Raw genomic sequence first — 22,308 nt, 5'->3', positions numbered from 1 at the left:
TAGGCTGGCGCGGCCTAGGGGTGGCCCGCGCCCCCTATGGTGTCGTCGCCTCGTTGACCTTCTGACGCCGCCTCTTCGCCTATTTAAGCCCCCTCGACCTAAAACCTCGATACGAAAAGCCACGGTACGAGAAACCTTCCAGAGCCACCGCCATCGCGAAGCCAAGATCTGGGGGACAGGAGTCTCTGTTCCGGCACACCGCCGGGACAGGGAAGTGCCCCCGGAAGGCTTCTCCATCGACACCACCGCCATCTCCATCAACGCTGCTGTCTCCCATGAGGAGGGAGTAGTTCTCCATCGAGGCTCGGGGCTGTACCGGTAGCTATGTGGTTCATCTCTCTCCTATGTACTTCAATACAATAATCTCATGAGCTGCCTTACATGATTGAGATTCATATGATGATGCTTGTAATCTAGATGTCGTTATGCTAGTCAAGTGAATTTTACTTATGTGATCTCCAGAGACTCCTTGTCCCACGTGTGTAAAGGTGACAGTGTGTGCACCGTGTGGGTCTCTTAGGCTATATTTCACAGAATACTTATTCACTGTTATGAATGGCATAGTGAAGTGCTTATTTATATCTCTTTATGATTGCAATGTGTTTTGTATCACAATTAATCTATGTGCTACTCTAGTGATGTTATTAAAGTAGTTTATTCCTCCTGCACGGTGTAATGGTGACAGTGTGTGCATCCGTGTTAGTACTTGGCGTAGGCTATGATTGTGATCTCTTGTAGATTATGAAGTTAACTATTGCTATGATGGTATTGATGTGATCTATTCCTCCTACATAGTGTGAAGGTGACAGTGTGCATGCTATGTTAGTACTTGGTTTAGTCGTGTTGATCTTTCATGCACTCTAAGGTTATTTAAATATGAATATTGAATTGTGGAGCTTGTTAACTCCAGCATTGAGGGTTCGTGTAATCCTACGCAATGGTGTTCATCATCCAACAAGAGAGTGTAGAGTATGCATTTATCTATTCTGTTATGTGATCAAAGTTGAGAGTGTCCACTAGTGAAAGTATGATCCCTAGGCCTTGTTCCTAAATACCGCTATCGCTGCTTGTTTACTGTTCTACTGCGTTACTACTGCTGCGTTACTACTGCTTGTTTACTGTCCTGGGCAAAGCACTTTTCTGGTGCCGTTGCTACTGCTCATACTTATTCATACTACCTGTATTTCACTATCTCTTCACCGAACTAGTGCACCTATTAGGTGTGTTGGGGACACAAGAGACTTCTTGCTTTGTGGTTGCAGGGTTGCATGAGAGGGATATCTTTGACCTCTTCCTCCCTGAGATCGATAAACCTTGGGTGATCCACTTAAGGGAAACTTGCTGCTGTTCTACAAATCTCTGCTCTTGGAGGCCCAACACTGTCTACAGGAAAAGGAGGGGGCGTAGACATCAAGCTATTTTCTGGCGCCGTTGCTGGGGAGGAAAGGTAAAAGGCACTCATACTTCGGTTCCAGGTAACAGTACTCTTCTGGCGCCATTGTGTTTGTGCTCGAAGCTATTTCCTTTAGATCCTGCAATTGCAACTTTTTGTTTCTTGTTTACACTAGTTAGGCATAATGGAAAACAACAAAAATATGAGAGATCTTTATGAACTTTATCTTGAATTAGGACATGATGTGTTTGAAGAGAGAATTAAGAAACCCATGGAACTTTATATGCATGCTAATGGGAATGTTATTAATATGAATGCTTTGAACACTATTGTTGCTAATGCTATGGAAAATTCTAAGCTTGGGGAAGCTGGTTTTGATGAGCATGATATTTTTAGTCCCCCAAGCATTGAGGAGAAAATTTACTTTGATGATACTTTGCCTCCTATTTATGATGATTATAATGATAGTAGTCTTTTGCTGCCACCTGTTATGGAGGATGAATTTGATTATGATTACAATATACCTCCTATATTTGATGATGAGAATAATAATGATAGCTACTTTGTTGAATTTGCTCCCGCTACAACTAATAAAATTGAGTATGCTTATGTTGGGAGTAGTAATAATTTTATGCATGAGACTCATGATAAGAATGCTTTATGTGATAGTTATATTGTTGAGTTTGCTCATGATGCTACTGAAAGTTATTATGAGAGAGGAAAATATGGTTGTAAAAATTTTCATGTTACTAAAACACCTCTCTTTCTGCTGAAATTTTTGAAGCTACACTTGTTTTATCTTCCTATGCTTGTTACTTTGCTCTTCATGAACTTGTTTATTTACAAGATTCCTATGCATAGGAAGCATGTTAGGCTTAAATGTGTTTTCAATTTGCCTCTTTGATGCTCTCTTTTTGCTTCAAATACTATTTCTTGCGAGTGCATCATCAAAACTGCTGAGCCCATCTTAATGGCTATAAAGAAAGAACTTCTTGGGAGATAACCCATGTGTTATTTTGCTACAGTACCTTTGTTTTATATTTGAGTCTTGGAAGTTGTTACTACTGTAGCAACCTCTCCTTATCTTAGTTTTGTGTTTTGTTGTGCCAAGTAAAGTCGTTGATAGTAAGGTTCATACTAGATTTGGATTACTGCGCAGAAACAGATTTCTTTGCTTTCACGAATCTGGGCAAAATTCTCTGTAGGTAACTCAGAAAATTATGCCAATTTACGTGAGTGATCCTCAGATATGTACGCAACTTTCATTCAATTTGAGCATTTTCATTTGAGCAAGTCTGGTGCCTCGATAAAATTCGTCAATGCGGACTGTTCTGTTTTGACAGATTCTGCCTTTTATTTCGCATTGCTTCTTTTGCTATGTGGGATGGATTTCTTTGTTCCATTAACTTACAGTAGCTTTGGGCAATGTCCAGAAGTGTTAAGAATGATTGTGTCACCTCTGAACATGTGAATTTTTATTATGCACTAACCCTCTAATGAGTTTGTTTCGAGTTTGGTGTGGAGGAAGTTTTCAAGGGTCAAGAGAGGAGGATGATACAATATGATCAAGAAGAGTGAAAGCTCTAAGCTTGGGGATGCCCCGGTGGCTCATCCCTGCATATTTCAAGAGGACTCAAGCATCTAAGCTTGGGGATGCCCAAGGCATCCCCTTCTTCATCGACAAATTATCAGGTTCCTTCTCTTGAAACTATATTTTTATTCGGTCACATCTTATGTACTTTACTTGGAGCGTCTGTGTGCTTTTGTTTTTGTTTTTGTTTGAATAAATGATTATGTGAGAGAGAGACACGCTCCGCTGGTTCGTATGAACACATGTGTTCTTAGCCTTTAATTTTCATGGCGAAGGTTGAAACTGCTTCGTTAATTGTTATATGGTTGGGAACGGAAATGCTACATGTAGTAATTGGTAAAATGTCTTGGATAATGTGATACTTGGCAATTGTTGTGCTCATGTTTAAGCTCTTGCATCATATACTTTGCACCTATTAATGAAGAAATACATAGAGCTTGCTAAAATTTGGTTTGCATAATTGGTCTCTCTAAAGTCTAGATAATTTCTAGTATTGAGTTTGAACAACAAGGAAGACGGTGTAGAGTCTTATAATGTTTACAATATGTCTTTTATGTGAGTTTTGCTGCACCGGTTCATCCTTGTGTTTGTTTCAAATAGCCTTGCTAGCCTAAACCTTGTATCGAGAGGGAATACTTCTCATGCATCCAAAATACTTGAGCCAACCACTATGCCATTTGTGTCCACCATACCTACCTACTACATGGTATTTCTCCGCCATTCCAAAGTAAATTGCTTGAGTGCTACCTTTAAATTTCCATTCTTCACCTTTACAATATATAGCTCATGGGACAAATAGCCTAAAAACTATTGTGGTATTGAATATGTACTTATGCACTTTATCTCTTATTAAGTTGCTCGTTGTGCGATAACCATGTTCCTGGGGACGCCATCAACTACTCTTTGTTGAATATCATGTGAGTTGCTATGCATGTTCGTCTTGTCTGAAGTAAGGGCGATCTACCACCTTACGGTTAGAGCATGCATATTGTTATACAAGAACATTGGGCCGCTAACTAAAGCCATGATCCATGGTGGAAGTTTCAGTTTTGGACATATATCCTCAATCTCATATGAGAAAATTAATTGTTGCTACATGCTTATGCATAAAAGAGGAGTCCATTATCTGTTGTCTATATTGTCCCGGTATGGATGTCTAAGATGAGAATAATCAATAGTGAGAAATCCAATGCGAGCTTTCTCCTTAGACCTTTGTACAGGCGGCATAGAGGTACCCCTTTGTGATACTTGGTTAAAACATGTGCATTGCGATAATCCCGGTAGTCCAAGCTAATTAGGACAAGGTGCGGGCACTATTAGTATACTATGCATGAGGCTTGCAACTTGTAAGAAATAATTTACATGATACATATGCTTTATTACTACCGTTGACAAAATTGTTTCTTGTTTTCAAAATCAAAGCTCTAGCACAAATATAGCAATCGATGCTTTCCTCTTTGAAGGACCTTTCTTTTTCTTTTATGTTGAGTCAGTTCACCCATTTCTCTCTATCATAGAAGCAAACACTTGTGTTAACTGTGCATTGATTCTTACATACTTGCTTATTGCACTTGTTATATTGCTTTGCATTGACAACTATCCATGAGATATACATGTTACAAGTTGAAAGCAACCGCTGAAACTTAATCTTCCATTATGTTGTTTCAATATCTTTACTATGAATTATTGCTTTATTAGTTAACTCTTATGCAAGACTTATTGATGCTTGTCTTAAAGTACTATTCATGAAAAGTCTTTGCTATATGATTCCCTTGTTTACAAATGTCATATACATTGTTTTGATCGCTGCATTCACTACATATGCTTACAAATAGTATGATCAAGGTTATGATGGCATGTCACTTCAGAAATTATCTTTGTTATCGTTTACTTGCTCGGGATGAGCAGAAACTAAGCTTGGGGATGTGATGCGTGTGGTTGACACGTCCGTTGGGAACCCCAAGAGGAAGGTGTGATGCGCACAGCGGCAAGTTTCCCTCAGTAAGAAACCAAGGTTTAATCGAACCAGTAGGAGTCAAGAAGCACGTTGAAGGTTGATGGCGGCGGGATGTAGTGCGGCGCAACACCAGAGATTCCGGCGCCAACGTGGAACCTGCACAACACAACCAAAGTACTTTGCCCCAATGAAACAGTGAGGTTGTCAATCTCACCGGCTTGCTGTAACAAAGGATTAACCGTATTGTGTGGAAGATGATTGTTTGCAGAAAACAGTAGAACAATATTGCAGTAGATTGTATTTCAGTATAGAGAATTGGACCGGGGTCCACAGTTCACTAGAGGTGTCTCTCCCATAAGATAAACAGCATGTTGGGTGAACAAATTACAGTTGGGCAATTGACAAATAAAGAGGGCATGACCATGCACATACATATTATGATGAGTATTGTGAGATTTAATTGGGCATTACGACAAAGTACATAGACCGCTATCCAGCATGCATCTATGCCTAAAAAGTCCACCTTCAGGTTATCATCCGAACCCCCTCCAGTATTAAGTTGCTAACAACAGACAATTGCATTAAGTATTGCGCGTAATGTAATCAGTGACTACATCCCCCTTGAACATAGCACCAATGTTTTATCCCTAGTGGCAACAGCACATCCATAATCTTAGAGATTTCTGTCACTTCCCTAGATTCACGGAGACATGAACCCACTATCGAGCATAAATACTCCCTCTTGGAGTTACAAGCATCTACTTGGCCAGAGCATCTACTAGTAACGGAGAGCATGCAAGATCATAAACAACACATAGACATAACTTTGATAATCAACATAACAAGTATTCTCTATTCATCGGATCCCAACAAACGCAACATATAGAATTACAGATAGATGATCTTGATCATGTTAGGCAGCTCACAAGATCCGACAATTAAGCACAATGGGGAGAAGACAACCATCTAGCTACTGCTATGGACCCATAGTCCAGGGGTAGACTACTCACACATCACTCCGGAGGCGACCATGGCGGCGTAGAGTCCTCCGGGAGATGAATCCCCTCTCCGGCAGGGTGCCGGAGGCGATCTCCTGAATCCCCCGAGATGGGATTGGCGGCGGCGGCGTCTCTGGAAAGTTTTCCGTATCGTGGCTCTCGGTACTGGTGGTTTCGCGACGGAGGCTTTAAGTAGGCGGAAGGGCAGGTCAGGAGGCGGCACGAGGGGCCCACACCACAGGGCCGCGCGGCCAAGGGGGGCCACGCCGCCCTAGGGTGTGGCCACCTCGTGGCCCCACTTCGTCTCCTCTTCGGTCTTCTGGAAGCTTCGTGGCAAAATAGGACCCTGGGCGTTGATTTCGTCCAATTCCGAGAATATTTCGTTACTAGGATTTCTGAAACCAAAAACAGCAGAAACAAGAATCGGCACTTCGGCATCTTGTTAATAGGTTAGTTCCAGAAAATGCACGAATATGACATAAAGTGTGCATAAAACATGTAGATAACATCAATAATGTGGCATGGAACATAAGAAATTATCGATACGTCGGAGACGTATCAGCATCCCCAAGCTTAGTTCTGCTCGTCCCGAGCAGGTAAAACGATAACACAGATAATTTCTGGAGTGACATGCCATCATAACCTTGATCATACTATTTGTAAAGCATATGTAGTGAATACAGCGATCAAAACAATGTATATGACATGAGTAAACAAGTGAATCATATAGCAAAGACTTTTCATGAATAGTACTTCAAGACAAGCATCAATAAGTCTTGCATCAGAGTTAACTCATAAAGCAATAATTCAAAGTAAAGGCATTGAAGCAACACAAAGGAAGATTAAGTTTCAGCGGTTGCTTTCAACTTGTAACATGTATATCTCATGGATATTGTCAACATAGAGTAATATAACAAGTGCAATATGCAAATATGTAGGAATCAATGCACAGTTCACACAAGTGTTTGCTTCTTGAGGTGGAGAGAAATAGGGGAACTGACTCAACAATGAATAGTAAAAGAATGGTCCTCCATAGAGGAAAAGCATCGATTGCTATATTTGTGCTAGAACTTTGATTTTGAAAACATGAAACAATTTTGTCAACGGTAGTAATAAAGCATATGTATCATGTAAATTATATCTTACAAGTTGCAAGCCTCATGCATAGTATACTAATAGTGCCCGCACCTTGTCCTAATTAGCTTGGACTACCGGATCATCACAATGCACATGTTTTAACCAAGTGTCACAAAGGGGTACCTCTATGCCGCCTGTACAAAGGTCTAAGGAGAAAGCTCGCATTGGATTTCTCGCTATTGATTATTCTCAACTTAGACATCCATACCGGGACAACATAGACAACAGATAATGGACTCCTCTTTTATGCATAAGCATGTAACAACAATTAATAATTTTCTCATATGAGATTGAGGATATATGTCCAAAACTGAAACTTCCACCATGGATCATGGCTTTAGTTAGCGGCCCAATGTTCTTCTCTAACAATATGCATGCTTAACCATAAGGTGGTAGATCTCTCTTACTTCAGACAAGACGAACATGCATAGCAACTCACATGAAATTCAACAAAGAGTAGTTGATGGCGTCCCCAGTAAACATGGTTATCGCACAACAAGCAACTTAATAAGAGATAAAGTGCATAAGTACATATTCAATACCACAATAGTTTTTAAGCTATTTGTCCCATGAGCTATATATTGCAAAGGTGAATGATGGAATTTTAAAGGTAGCACTCAAGCAATTTACTTTGGAATGGCGGAAAATACCATGTAGTAGGTAGGTATGGTGGACACAAATGGCATAGTGGTTGGCTCAAGTATTTTGGATGCATGAGAGGTATTCCCTCTCGATACAAGGTTTAGGCTAGCAAGGCTTATTTGAAACAAACACAAGGATGAACCAGTGCAGCAAAACTCACATAAAAGACATATTGTAAACATTATAAGACTCTACACCGTCTTCCTTGTTGTTCAAACTCAATACTAGAAATTATCTAGACCTTAGAGAGACCAAATATGCAAACCAAATTTTAGCATCCTCTATGTATTTCTTCATTAATGGGTGCAAAGCATATGATGCAAGAGCTTAAACATGAGCACAACAATTGCCAAGTATCACATTACCCAAGACATTATAGCAATTACTACATGTATCATTTTTCAATTCCAACCATATAACAATTTAACGAAGAAGAAACTTCGCCATGAATACTATGAGTAGAGCCTAAGGACATACTTGTCCATATGCTACAGCGGAGCGTGTCTCTCTCCCATAAAGTGAATGCTAGGATCCATTTTATTCAAACAAAACAAAAACAAAAACAAGCCGACGCTCCAAGCAAAGCACATAAGATGTGATGGAATAAAAATATAGTTTTAGGGGAGGAACCTGATAATGTTGTCGATGAAGAAGGGGATGCCTTGGGCATCCCCAAGCTTAGACGCTTGAGTCTTCTTGATATATGCAGGGGTGAACCACCGGGGCATCCCCAAGCTTAGAGCTTTCACTCTCCTTGATCATGTTGCATCATACTCCTCTCTTGATCCTTGAAAACTTCCTCCACACCAAACTTAGAACAACTCATTAGAGGGTTAGCGACAATAAAAATTAACATGTTCAGAGGTGACACAATCATTCTTAACACTTCTGGACATTGCATAAAGCTACTGGACATTCATGGATCAAAGAAATTCATCCAACATAGCAAAAGAGGCAATGCGAAATAAAAGGCAGAATCTGTCAAAACAGAACAGTTCGTATTGACGAATTTTATCGAGGCACCAGACTTGCTCAAATGAAAATGCTAAAATTGAATGAAAGTTGCGTACATATCTGAGGATCACTCACGTAAATTGGCATAATTTTCTGAGTTACCTACAGAGAAAACAGCCCAGATTCGTGACAGCAAAGAAATCTGTTTCTGCGCAGTAATCCAAATCTAGTATGAACTTTTCTATCAACGACTTTACTTGGCACAACAAAACACTAAACTAAGATAAGGAGAGGTTGCTACAGTAGTAAACAACTTCCAAGACACAAAATAAAAACAAAGTACTGTAGGTAAAAACCATGGGTTATCTCCCATAAGCGCTTTTCTTTAACGCCTTTCAGCTAGGCGCAGAAAGTGTGTATCAAGTATTGTCAAGAGACGAAGTGTCAACATCATAATTTGTTCTAATAATAGAATCAAAAGGTAACTTCATTCTCTTTCTAGGGAAGTGTTCCATACCTTTCTTGAGAGGAAATTGATATTTTATATTACCTTCCTTCATATCAATAGTAGCACCAACAGTTCGAAGAAAAGGTCTTCCCAATATGATGGGACAAGATGCATTGCATTCAATATCCAAGACAACAAAATCAACGGGGACAAGGTTATTGTTCACGGTAATGCGAACATTATCAACTTTCCCCAAAGGTTTCTTTGTAGAATGATTAGCAAGATTAACATCCAAATAACAATTTTTCAGCGGTGGCAAGTCAAGCATATTATAAATTTTCTTAGGCATAACAGAAATACTTGCACCAAGATCACATAAGGCATTACAATCAAAATCTTTAACCTTCATCTTAATGATGGGCTCCCAGCCATCCTCTAGCTTTTTAGGAATAGAGGCTTCGCGCTCTAGTTTCTCTTCTCTAGCTTTTATGAGAGCATTTGTAATATGTTGCGTGAAAGCCAAATTTATAGCACTAGCATTAGGAATTTTAGCAAGTTTTTGCAAGAACTTTATAACTTCAGAGATGTGGCAATCATCAAAATTCAAACCATTATAATCTAAATCAATGGGATCATCATCCCCAATGTTGGAAAAAATTTCAGCAGTTTTATCACAGGCAGTTTCAGCAGTTTTAGCAATTTCAGGCAGTTTCTCGCGCTTTGCATTTGAAGTGGAAACATTGCTAACACCAATTCTTTTATTATTAATAGTAGGAGGTGCAGCAACATGTGTAGCATTAGCATTACTAGTCGTGGTAATAGTCCAAACTTTAGCTATATTATCTTCTTTAGCTAGTTTTTCATTTTCTTCTCTATCCCACCTAGCACGCAGTTCAGCCATCAATCTTATATTCTCATTAATTCTAACTTGGATGGCATTTGCTGTAGTAACAATTTTATTATGATGATTCTCATTAGGCATAACTTTCGATTTCAAAAGATCAACATCAGCAGCAAGACTATCGACTTTAGAAGCAAGTATATCAATTTTCCCAAGCTTTTCTTCAACAGATTTGTTAAAAGCAGTTTGTGTACTAATAAATTCTTTAAGCATGGCTTCAAGTCCAGGTGGTGTGTTCCTATTATTATTGTAAGAATTCCCATAAGAATTACCATAGCCGTTGCCATTATTATAAGGATATGGCCTATAGTTGTTACTAGAATTGTTCCGGTAAGCATTGTTGTTGAAATTATTATTTTTAATGAAGTTTACATCAACATGTTCTTCTTGTGCAACCAATGAAGCTAACGGAACATTATTAGGATCAATATTAGTCCTATCATTCACAAGCATAGACATAATAGCATCAATCTTATCACTCAAGGAAGAGGTTTCTTCGACAGAATTTACCTTCTTACCTTGTGGAGCTCTTTCCGTGTGCCATTCAGAGTAGTTGATCATCATATTATCAAGAAGCTTTGTTGCTTCACCAAGAGTGATGGACATAAAGGTACCTCCAGCAGCTGAATCCAATAAATTCCGCGAAGAAAAATTTAGTCCTGCATAGAAGGTTTGGATGATCATCCAAGTAGTCAGTCCATGGGTTGGGCAATTTTTAACCAGAGATTTCATTCTTTCCCAAGCTTGAGCAACATGTTCAGTATCTAATTGTTTAAAATTCATTATGCTACTCCTCAAAGATATAATTTTAGCAGGGGGATAATATCTACCAATAAAAGCATCCTTGCATTTAGTCCATAAATCAATACTATTCTTAGGCAGAGATAGCAACCAATCTTTAGCTCTTCCTCTTAATGAGAAAGGGAACAATTTTAATTTTATAATGTCACCATCTACATCTTTATACTTTTGCATCTCACACAATTCAACAAAATTATTAAGATGGGCAGCAGCATCATCAGAACTAACACCAGAAAATTGCTCTCGCATAACAAGATTCAGTAAAGCAGGTTTAATTTCAAAGAATTCTGCTGTAGTAGCAGGTGGAGCAATAGGTGTGCATAAGAAATCATTATAATTTATGGTTGTGAAGTCACACAACTTAGTATTTTCAGGAGTGGCCATTTTAGCAACAGTAAATAAAGCAAACTAGATAAAGTAAATGCAAGTAACTAATTTTTTTGTGTTTTTGATATAGCAAACAAGATAGCAAATAAAGTAAAACTAGCAACTAATTTTTTTGTATTTTGATTTAGTGCAGCAAACAATGTAGTAAATAAAACTAAGCAAGACAAAAAACAAAGTAAAGAGATTGGGATGTGCAGACTCCCCTTGCAGCGTGTCTTGATCTCCCCGGCAACGGCGCCAGAAATTTGCTTGATGTGTGTGGTTGACACGTCCGTTGGGAACCCCAAGAGGAAGGTGTGATGCGCACAGCGGCAAGTTTCCCTCAGTAAGAAACCAAGGTTTAATCGAACCAGTAGGAGTCAAGAAGCACGTTGAAGGTTGATGGCGGCGGGATGTAGTGCGGCGCAACACCAGAGATTCCGGCGCCAACGTGGAACCTGCACAACACAACCAAAGTACTTTGCCCCAACGAAACAGTGAGGTTGTCAATCTCACCGGCTTGCTGTAACAAAGGATTAACCGTATTGTGTGGAAGATGATTGTTTGCAGAAAACAGTAGAACAGTATTGCAGTAGATTGTATTTCAGTATAGAGAATTGGACCGGGGTCCACAGTTCACTAGAGGTGTCTCTCCCATAAGATAAACAGCATGTTGGGTGAACAAGTTACAGTTGGGAAATTGACAAATAAAGAGGGCATGACCATGCACATACATATTATGATGAGTATTGTGAGATTTAATTGGGCATTACGACAAAGTACATAGACCGCTATCCAGCATGCATCTATGCCTAAAAAGTCCACCTTCAGGTTATCATCCGAACCCCCTCCAGTATTAAGTTGCTAACAACAGACAATTGCATTAAGTATTGCGCGTAATGTAATCAGTGACTACATCCTTGAACATAGCACCAATGTTTTATCCCTAGTGGCAACAGCACATCCATAATCTTAGAGATTTCTGTCACTTCCCAGTTCACGGAGACATGAACCCACTATCGAGCATAAATACTCCCTCTTGGAGTTACAAGCATCTACTTGGCCAGAGCATCTACTAGTAACAGAGAGCATGCAAGATCATAAACAACACATAGACATAACTTTGATAATCAACATAACAAGTATTCTCTATTCATCGGATCCCAATAAACGCAACATATAGAATTACAGATAGATGATCTTGATCATGTTAGGCAGCTCACAAGATCCGACAATTAAGCACAATGGGGAGAAGACAACCATCTAGCTACTGCTATGGACCCATAGTCCAGGGGTAGACTACTCACACATCACTCCGGAGGCGACCATGGCGGCGTAGAGTCCTCCGGGAGATGAATCCCCTCTCCGGCAGGGTGCCGGAGGCGATCTCTGAATCCCCGAGATGGGATTGGCGGCGGCGGCGTCTGCGGAAAGTTTTCCGTATCGTGGCTCTCGATGCGGGGGTTTCGCGACGGAGGCTTTAAGTAGGCGGAAGGGCAGGTCGGAGGCGGCACGAGGGCCCACACCACGGGGGCCGCGCGGCCAAGGGGGGCCGCGCCGCCCTAGGGTGTGGCCACCTCGTGGCCCCACTTCGTCTCCTCTTCGGTCTGGAAGCTTCGTGGCAAAATAGGACCCTGGGCGTTGATTTCATCCAATTCCGAGAATATTTCGTTACTAGGATTTCTGAAACCAAAAACAGCAGAAAACAGCAACTGGCACTTCGGCATCTTGTTAATAGGTTAGTTCCAGAAAATGCACGAATATGACATAAAGTGTGCATAAAACATGTAGATAACATCTCTTATGTTCCATGCCACATTATTGATGATATCTACATGTTTTATGCATACTTTATGTCATATTTATGTGTTTTCCGGAACTAACCTATTGACGAGATGCCGAAGGGCCAGTTCCTGTTTTCTGCTGTTTTTGGTTTCAGAAATCCTAGTAAGGAAATATTCTCGGAATCGGACGAAATCAACGCCGAAGATCTTAGAATCCACGGAAGCATCCAGAACACACGAGAGAGGCCAGAGGGGGGCCACATGCCCACCAGAGCATAGGCTGGCGCGGCCTAGGGGTGGCCCGCGCCCCCCTATGGTGTCGTCGCCTCGTTGACCTTCTGACGCCGCCTCTTCGCCTATTTAAGCCCCCTCGACCTAAAACCTCGATACGAAAAGCCACGGTACGAGAAACCTTCCAGAGCCGCCGCCATCGCGAAGCCAAGATCTGGGGGACAGGAGTCTCTGTTCCGGCACGCCGCCGGGACGGGGAAGTGCCCCCGGAAGGCTTCTCCATCGACACCACCGCCATCTCCATCAACGCTGCTGTCTCCCATGAGGAGGGAGTAGTTCTCCATCGAGGCTCGGGGCTGTACCGGTAGCTATGTGGTTCATCTCTCTCCTATGTACTTCAATACAATAATCTCATGAGCTGCCTTACATGATTGAGATTCATATGATGATGCTTGTAATCTAGATGTCGTTATGCTAGTCAAGTGAATTTTACTTATGTGATCTCTGGAGACTCCTTGTCCCACGTGTGTAAAGGTGACAGTGTGTGCACCGTGTGGGTCTCTTAGGCTATATTTCACAGAATACTTATTCACTGTTATGAATGGCATAGTGAAGTACTTATTTATATCTCTTTATGATTGCAATGTGTTTTGTATCACAATTAATCTATGTGCTACTCTAGTGATGTTATTAAAGTAGTTTATTCCTCCTGCACGGTGTAATGGTGACAGTGTGTGCATCCGTGTTAGTACTTGGCGTAGGCTATGATTGTGATCTCTTGTAGATTATGAAGTTAACTATTGCTATGATGGTATTGATGTGATCTATTCCTCCTACATAGTGTGAAGGTGACAGTGTGCATGCTATGTTAGTACTTGGTTTAGTCGTGTTGATCTTTCATGCACTCTAAGGTTATTTAAATATGAACATTGAATTGTGGAGCTTCTTAACTCCAGCATTGAGGGTTCGTGTAATCCTACGCAATGGTGTTCACCATCCAACAAGAGAGTGTAGAGTATGCATTTATCTATTCTGTTATGTGATCAAAGTTGAGAGTGTCCACTAGTGAAAGTATGATCCCTAGGCCTTGTTCCTAAATACCGCTATCGCTGCTTGTTTACTGTTCTACTGCGTTACTACTGCTGCGTTACTACTGCTTGTTTACTGTCCTGGGCAAAGCACTTTTCTGGTGCCGTTGCTACTGCTCATACTTATTCATACCACCTGTATTTCACTATCTCTTCGCCGAACTAGTGCACCTATTAGGTGTGTTGGGGACACAAGAGACTTCTTGCTTTGTGGTTGCAGGGTTGCATGAGAGGGATATCTTTGACCTCTTCCTCCCTGAGATCGATAAACCTTGGGTGATCCACTTAAGGGAAACTTGCTGCTGTTCTACAAACCTCTGCTCTTGGAGGCCCAACACTGTCTACAGGAAAAGGAGGGGGCATAGACATCACCACGCCAGAAGAGTTACAAGCATATCAATACAGGCTCGCACGAGCTGCAAGGGAATTGGAAAAACAGACAGCTGCTTTAAACAGAAGAAGGGAGGCAGCCTCTGCATCAAGTAGGCGAAGGGCAGAGCTGAGTCGACAATCTAGAACTTCGGGCGATAGCCACAGGGAAGCTCGGAACAGAGCAAGATCAAGGTTACAAAACGTACCTGAAGGAGAAAGAGAGCACTTGGTTCAAAACCTCGACATGTCTTTTATGTCGATAGATACGAGAGGGAACATCATCCCCAAGACACCAGAAGCTGGGTATATGGCGACACAAGCTTTCATCCTTGCATCCAGGCCACCCCCAGGAGATCCAAGGGAGGCATTGTATAACATGGCAATGGCAGGAGTTGGAGCCATGGGAACGGCGTTTGCATCAACACCTCCCGAAGGAGCAACAAGGCAAAATAGTCCGCGACCTGCGACAGCAACAACAGCAGCTCCCGAAGGACCAAGTGGAGCAAGGGACACGGCAGCACAAGCAAGGGTCGACAGAGCGCGACAAAGCAGAAGGGAACATCGGCATTCCCCAGAGCTAAACGACGAGGATATGTGCGGTCTGCCATGCTTCACGAGAAGAATCCGAAAAACTCGAGTCCCTTCGGGATTCAAGTTGCCTGATAACTTCAAGAAATTCGATGCCCTTCAAGATCCAGAGGATTGGCTAGTTGATTATCTCGAGACAGTGAAACTCACAGGAGGAACCAGAGCAACAGCTATGCAAAGCATCCAGGTGCATTTGAGTGGAGCCGCGCGATCTCTGATAAAGAAACTTCCTCCAGGATCTATCGACAGCTGGGATAGCTTCGAGGACGTGTTCGTCAAGAACTTCCGGTCCACATGCAAAAAACCTGCGTCATTAGAGGAACTGAGGGCGTGCTGACAAAAGCCAGATGAGCCAATGAGAAAGTATATCCAAAGGTGGAATATCATCAAAAACTCGGTAGAAAACATATCTGACGAGAGAGCAATAGATGCGTTCGTCACAGGAATCGGGCGTGGAGATTTTGTCGAGGACTTGGGGAGGACCAATCCAAAGACAGTATCCGCACTAATGGAAATAGCAAACAGATGGGCAGATGGAGAAGATGATGTTCACAACAAACGGCATAGGTCGCCAGAGGAAGACCGCGGTCGAAATTATCAACCAAGGCGACGATTTCCTCGACAGTACTCGAGCTATGATGCTCCAGGACAAATCTCGGCTGGCTTCCGAGCAAGCGCCGGAGGAAACAACAGAGATGATTACCAGAGAAGCAATGAGCAACGAGGCGACAATAGAGATGACTCTCGAAATAATAGGAAAAATAGCGGGCCAAGGTTCCAGAGGCCTTTCGTGTCTCCCGAAGAGATGATGAACGGGCCGTGTCAGATGCATTTTTTCCTCGATAGCAACGGAAAAAGACAGTCAGGACATCTGCAGAAGGATTGTCGAAATTTCCAGGCAATGCTAAGGTGGGCAGGGCATGCCAATGCTCAGGCAGCACATAGAAATCCTCGAGAACCCAGGAGTGAGATTCACCTACCACCCCCTCCCGCAATTACGGACGATAATCGACACCAGCTCAGAATTGCGGCAGCACCTGCACCACCGCCTTATGTAGATCCAAATTCCAATGGAGCGGTCTCGATGATTCAGAAAGGCAGGCCATCCAATAGAGCTCAGAAAGTAATCTCGCGACAGGTGTTCATGGCAGAAAAAATGCCTCCACCAACAGTCGAGTATCTTAATTGGTCAGGGCAGGATATTGGCTTCACAATAGCGGATCATCCACAGCAAGTTCCTCGACCAGGGAAATCAGCACTTATCTTACCAGCAGTGATTGCAGGGTTTGACGTATCTCAAGTGTTCATAGACGGCGGCAGCAGTTTAAACCTTATGTATGCAGATACATTAAGGAAGATGAATATATCCTTAGCAAACCTGAAACCAACAGACACAAGATTCCACGGTATCACACCAGAGAAGCCAAGTTACCCGTTGGGGAAAATTAATCTCGATGTTCAGTTCGGGACCCGAGAAAACTACAGAATCGAGAGGCTGGAGTTTGAAGTCATAGATTTTCCATCACAGTATCACGCTTTGTTGGGACGACCAACATACGCTAGGTTTATGGCGGTGCCACATTACACGTACCTGTTGTGGAGGATGCCTAGACCTAAAGGACCAATCACAGTCAAAGGAAGCTTTGCCCTAGCCGATAAGTGTGACAAGGATTTTCATCGATGATGACCCACAAGTATAGGGGGTGTATCGTAGTATCTTCGATAAGTAAGAATGTCGATCCCAACGAGGAGCAGAAGGTGTTGACAAGCAGTTTCGATGAAGGATTCACTGTAAATGCTCACAGACAAGTATTCAGGGGGTTTTGATGTAGCAGTTGAATAAAGTACGAGTAAGTAAAGTGCGAGAGTAACAATTGCAGCGAGTGGCCCAATCCTTTTTAGCACAAAGGACAAGCCGGTTTGTTTACTTATAATGACCAAACGTTCTCGAGGACACACGGGATTTTAGTCTAGTGCTTTCGCTACATACGGCTAATTAATCTTCATTGTTTTGATAAGTGTTGTGTGGGTGAACCTGTGCTAATGTACCGCCCTACCTAGGACTAATACATACTTGTGATTATACCCCTTGCAAGCATCCGCAACTACAAGAAAGTAATTAAGATAAATCTAACCACAGCCTTAAACTCTGAGATCCTGCTATCCCTCCTGCATCGATATACCAACGGGGGCTTAGGTTTCTGTCACTCCGGCAACCCCGCAATTGGCAAACGAGTACAAGATGCATTCCCCTAGGCCCATAAAGGTGAAGTGTCGTGTAGTCGACGTTCACACGACACCACTAGAAGAATAACACCACAACTTAAATATCATAACATTGAATATTACTCAACCATACTTCACTACTAACATTTAGACTTCACCCATGTCCTCAAGAACTAAACGAACTACTCACGAGACATCATATGGAACATGATCAGAGGTGATATGATGATGAATAACAATCTGAACATAAACCTTGGTTCAACGGTTTCACTCAATAGCATCAATAACAAGTAGAAATCAATACCGGTAGAGTTTCCCCTATCAAACAATCAAGATCAAACCCAAATTGCTACGGCGGTGACGATGTCCAGCGGTGGAGACGGTGGTGATGATGGTGAAGATGATGATGATGGTGATGGAGATGATGTCCAGCTCGATGACGGTGACGATGGCGTCGATTTCCCCCTCCCGGAGGGAATTTCCCCGGCGGATTTCAGCCCGCCGGAGAGCTCTTTTCTCTCTGGTGTTCTCCGCCTCGCAGAGGCGGCTGTAACTCTTCGCGAGGTATCCTCTGTGGCTTAGGTCTTCGGGACGAAGGATTTCACGAAGAAAAAGGAGGCGAGAGGGGCTGTGGGCCCCCCTCCTCACAGGGCGGCGCGGCCAGGCCTTGGGCCGCGCCGGCCTATGGGGTGGGCCCACCTCGGGTCCCCTCAACTCCCCCTTCTGGCTCACTTCGTCATCTGGAAAAATAGGATTTTTGGTATAATTTCCGTCAGCTGTCGATCTTCCGAAATATTGCATTCTGACGGTGCTTTTTCCAGCAGAATCCTGGCTCCGGTGCTCGATCCTCCAATAATCATGAAACATGCAAAATAGATGAAATAACATAAGTATTATGTCCAAATATGAAATATATCAATGAATAACAGCAAATTATGATATAAAATAGTGATGCAAATTGGACGTATCAACTCCCCCCAAGCTTAGACTTCGCTTGTCCCCAAGCGAAACTGAACTCGGTAAACAGGACCACATGTTTATGGAGTGAAGAGTCGATCAATAAAATACGGACAAGAAGCATCATATTCATTCACACAAGACATTCTAGTAAACAACTTCCTCATATAACTCAACTTGAGACAAGTATAAGGTAATCACAAATAAAGGTGCATAAGAAATCATAGCTGGTGATGGCAAACTTCGTTCTTGGTCAGAGAAAAATTAACAGGTTATTCTTATCTATCGAGCAGCGCTCTCATGTTAAAGTTTACATGGCACAACCTGCATACTCAATCATAGTAGTCTCCTCATGATCATTGATAACTTGCAAAGCTATATTCATTCAGATAAAACTTGTACTAAACAAGGAAGAATAAAAGACATGATGAAGCAAATCACAATATAATGGTTTGATCACAACTACTCAAATGCTTGCTTGAGATGGAGGGAAATAGGTTTACTGACTCAACATAAAGTAAAAGACAGGCCCTTCGCAGAGGGAAGCAGGGATTAAATCATGTGCTAGAGCTTTTTCAGTTTTGAAATCATATAAAGAGAATAAAAGTAACATTTTGAGAGGTGTTTGTTGTTGTCAACGATTGGTAGCGGGTACTCTAACCCCCTTGCCAGACAAACCTTCAAAGAGCGGCTCCCATTTTATTCTTATTTTGTATGGCACTCCTTCCAACCTTTCTTTCACAAACCATGGCTAACCGAATCCTCGGGTGCCTGCCAACAATCTCATACCATGAAGGAGTGCCTTTTTATTTTAGTTTTATTATGATGACACTCCTCCCCACCTTTGCTTTCTCAAGCCATGGCTAACCGAATCCTTCGGGTGCCGTCCAACAATCACATACCATGGAGGAGTGTCTATTTAGATTAATTAATTTGGGACTGGGAATCCCATTGCCAGCTCTTTTTGCAAAATTATTGGATAAGCGGATGAAGCCACTAGTCCATTGGTGAAAGTTGCCCAACAAGATTGAAAGATAAAACACCACATACTTCCTCATGAGCTATAAAACATTGACACAAATAAGAGATAGTAAATTTTGAATTGATTAAAGGTAGCACAGGAAGTATTTACTTGGAATGGCAGAAAATACCATGTAGTAGGTAGATATGGTGGACACAAATGACATAGGTTTGGGTTAAGGTTTGGATGCACGAGAAGTATTCCCTCTCAGTACAGGTCTTTGGCTAGCAAGGTTAATTAGCAAGCATAAGAGTTGAAGGAAACAAACAAATATACATGTGATAGGAATAATCATGCATCTTCCTTGTAAGCACAAACAGTTTTAACTTCAGAATAATAAGCTATGAGCTAACAAGAAAGAAAGATAATGAAACAACTACATGTATTTCTCTTTTCTACTTAAACCTCAAAGTGTTGTTACTATTGACCAATGCTAAGTTTGCCAAAACCAAATAGATTTATTCAATGCTCCCAAAGTGATACCAATACTAACAATAAGATAAATCATATAATAGAGATTGCAAACTAAACTAAGATGTGCAATATGTAAATGATAAGACTTCTCATTAATATCCCATAACGATAACTCACACCAAGGGATACATAGACAACCAACTAAAGGAGCGATACTTCCAAACTGCAACCCATCTTATATGATAACTTCCCTACTCATGATATGACACTACTTGACAGTAAAAAGTAAAAGGTAGTGATAATGTGATACCGCGGCACTCCCCCAAGCTTGGAACAAACCAAGGGGATGCCAATACCGATGATGAATTACTCCTGCGGCGGTGGTGATGATGAATCCCCGTCATCAGACTTCCAAGGAAGAGGCTCTCCATCAACAAACGACATCTTGGTCACGGGAATCCTGAAACTAGCAGTATGGCTTATGTATTTAAACCTGTTTTCATACTCACAGTTCTGGTTCTGAACGTCATAGAGTTGAGCTTGGAGTTTGTTGGTGGTGTCGTGAAGTGAGAGGATGTCGCCCCATAGCTTTGCAGTTTCCTTCTCGTGTTCAGCAATGAGTTCAGACACAATCTTGTGGAAGATATCCACCTCACGCTCAGCCATCTTCTTGTATTTGAAGACCTCTTGTTCTAGCTTCTCCATCCTGTCTTCCAAGCTTCATTCTCCTTTAGGACCCTGGACATCCTTGATCTGCAGTTCTCCATCAACGAGCAGCAACTCCTTGGGGTGCATCCTCAGCTCCTCCATGTACAAGTTGTCAACGTCCTTGCAGGGGCCGTCCTTCGGAGTTTCCGACAAAGACATGATGGCTCTAGATCCGAAGCAAATCCTGGCAGAAACAACTCGAAACAAAACACGTCGAGAAAACGATATACGGACCTCCAGGGGTCCGGGGGATTATATAGCAAAAATTTTCACGACAAAAGGAAAGTACCAGGTCAAACCAGAGTCGGAAAGGGGCGACGAGGCGGCCAGCTCATAGGGCGGCGCGGCCTGGCTGGGGCCCGCGCCGGCCTATGGGGGCACGCCCTCGTGCGTCTCCTCCACTCCGTTTCGATCTCGTAATTTTTCATATTTTCCAAAAACAGCAAAAATATTGTTCGGAAAGTAAATTGCGAACTTTTCATTACCAGTACTGTTACCTATTCAAAGTTGAGTTCTGGCGAACTGTCAATTTGTCCTTTGATGAAGGCCTCCGGTGTTTCCACTCGAATAATATCAACATCTACATTATATGAATCACCTGAGATATAATGCTTGAGTCTTTGTCCATTCACCACTTGCGTGGCATTGCCTTGGAGAGAGCTAATTTTAATTGCTCCTGAACGATACACCTCCTCAACAACATATGGTCCTTCCCACTTCGAGAGTAATTTCCCTGCAAAGAATGCGAGGCAGAGACCGATACAATAGGACTTTATCCCCAATATTAAATTCTCTTTTGATAATCCTTCTATCATGCCATTTCTTAACTTTCTCTTTAAAGAGTTTAGCATTTTCATAAGCTTCACTTCTCCATTCATCTAGAGAACTCAATTGCAACAACCTCTTATTACCGGCAAGTTTAGGATCTTTATTTAAATCTCTAACTGCCCAATAAGCTTTGTGCTCTAGTTCTAAAGGTAAATGACAAGCTTTTCCATAAACCATTTTATAAGGTGACATTCCCATGGGGTTTTTATAAGCAGTTCTATAAGCCCATAGTGCATCCTTCAATTTACTAGCCCAATTCTTTCTAGTTTTATTAACAGTCTTTTGCAAGATAGATTTAATTTCTCTATTTGATAGTTCTACTTGCCCACTAGTTTGAGGATGATAAGCGGAAGCAATTCTATGATTAATACCATATTTAGCAAGAGTTTTTCTAAAACCACCATGAATAAAATGAGAACCTCCATCAGTCATAATATATCTAGGAACTCCAAATCTAGGAAAAATAATATCTAAAAGCATTCTTAAAGAGGTCTCACCATCAGCACTTTTTGTAGGTATGGCTTCCACCCATTTAGTAACATAATCAACAGCAACAAGTATATGAGTGTTACCTTCTGAAGAGGGAAAAGTTCCCATGAAGTCAAATCCCCAACAATCGAACGGTTCAATAACAAGAGTATAATTCATAGGCATTTCATTGCGTCTGGAGATATTACCAACCCTTTGGCATTCATCACAAGATAAGATAAACTTCCTTGCATCTTTGAAGAGAGTCGGCCAATAAAAACCTGATTGTAGAACCTTTTGCGCGGTTCTTTCTCCGGCGTGATGTCCTCCATAAGCACTACCATGACATTTACTCAATATCTCTTGTTGTTCATATTCGGGAACACATCTTCGCAGAATACCATCCACTCCTTCTTTATATAAGTGTGGGTCATC

The sequence above is a fragment of the Lolium perenne genome, chromosome 2 (assembly GCF_019359855.2).
Source record: "Lolium perenne isolate Kyuss_39 chromosome 2, Kyuss_2.0, whole genome shotgun sequence".
NCBI lineage: Eukaryota > Viridiplantae > Streptophyta > Magnoliopsida > Poales > Poaceae > Lolium > Lolium perenne.
This window is presented reverse-complemented; position numbering follows the sequence as displayed.